The sequence below is a fragment of the Sinocyclocheilus anshuiensis genome, unplaced genomic scaffold (assembly GCF_001515605.1).
Source record: "Sinocyclocheilus anshuiensis isolate Anshui unplaced genomic scaffold, SAMN03320099.WGS_v1.1 scaffold524, whole genome shotgun sequence".
NCBI classification, from domain to species: domain Eukaryota; kingdom Metazoa; phylum Chordata; class Actinopteri; order Cypriniformes; family Cyprinidae; genus Sinocyclocheilus; species Sinocyclocheilus anshuiensis.
In genome coordinates this window covers 393,469-394,908 of record NW_015555703.1, presented here as the reverse complement: position 1 = coordinate 394,908, position 1,440 = coordinate 393,469, and the positions used below count along the sequence as shown (strand labels likewise).

Sequence of the window (1,440 nt, the reverse complement as noted above, 5' to 3'; positions counted from 1 at the left end):
TAGAAAGAGAGCGAGAGAGAGAGAGAGAGAGAGAGAGAGAGAGAGAGAGAGATGAAAGTTGCGTGTGAACCTGCATCTGCGCGTCTCTCTCTACAAGCAATGAGGCTTTTAGTTACTTCAAAAACAGCGATTTTACCCCCTCACGTTGCGAGTCAGTAGCCTGTCAAAGCTATTTTACTAATAAAAGTTTCCGTGCTGTGTTGTCGTGTGCAATAATGTGTGTGCATGCGTCTATGAAAGCAGCGTAGCCTACTGCATATCGTTTTAGTTTAGCTATAAACCTGAGCCCGACCCGAACCCCAAGCACTTCATTAAACATTAACCCGAACCAGACCCGACCCGAAAGTATTTCGGGACCCGTCGGGCTCGGGTAGCAGACCTCTAGTGCTGATATTCGGGAAACAGCGCTCTCTTGGTCGTCTCATGTTGCTTAACTAAGCTATATCATATGTTATAAATGTAAAAACTCAATTTTATCGCAGTATGTTTTACGAGTGTCTTTGTCTATGCTGTTGTGCTCATTTGTTGTGATTTCTCTCTCACACACAGATAGGCTGCGTGTGCCTCCGCTGGTGCGACCTTGTTACTGTCAATACATTATTCATTATCAATCGTCATTTATATCGAATGTAATGAAATCAGAATCATTCTCGCCGAAACTGCTCAACTGCACTTCCCCATTTCTTTCCGAGTTTACGAAATTTACATTCTCTGCTCTAAATTTCACTCCTTCATGCCCAAACATCCACATTCCTGTGATCAGAGCCGAATTGTCAGCATCATTACTCAGTCTTCAGTGTCACATGATCCTTCAAAAATCATTCTAATATGCTGATTTGATGTTTAAGAAACATTTATGATTATTATCAGTGTTGTACAGTACAGCTCAACATGACACATTTTTCTGGATTCTTTGATGAACAGAAAGCTCAAAAGAACAGCATTTATTTGAAATAGAAATCTTTTGTAACATTATAAATGTCATAATTTAGTGGATCTTTGCTAAATAAAAGTATTAATTTCTTAAAAAAAGAAATGACAGTTTTTTACAGTAGTGTATATGCAGAAATTGACATTAAACTAGATTAAAAAGGCTGATTTAGGCAATGTTGTTTCCTGTTAGTTCATGATACTTAATGCAATAACTAATGTTAATAAACTGAATCTCATTATTAAAGCATTAAAGTGTTATCTGTAGCATTGCTCGGGAGAGAGTTCATGTTAGTTAAATCGGATTGTTTAGAATCTGTCAAAACAACTAAAAGAAAACTGCTGACAGGTGTGTTCCATATGTGAACCCTGGTATCATTAGATTGTAATGTTACTAGGTGTGTTTGGTTTGGGGCAGAGAGAGCGAGAATGTGCAATAGTAAGAAAGGAAACTCTGCCTTCTGCAAGAACCCAGTGAAAAAAGTCCACGTATTGCATTTGTCCTGAAGT

The 1,440-nt window shown here is 38.3% G+C and overlaps 1 protein-coding gene across 1 annotated transcript in view; it reads right to left on the bottom strand.

The window, feature by feature from the left end:
- LOC107671695 (SH3-containing GRB2-like protein 3-interacting protein 1) overlaps positions 1 to 1,440 on the bottom strand; it is a 34,247-nt gene that overhangs the window by 6,301 nt on the left and 26,506 nt on the right. The gene's annotated exons all lie outside the window — the stretch shown is intronic.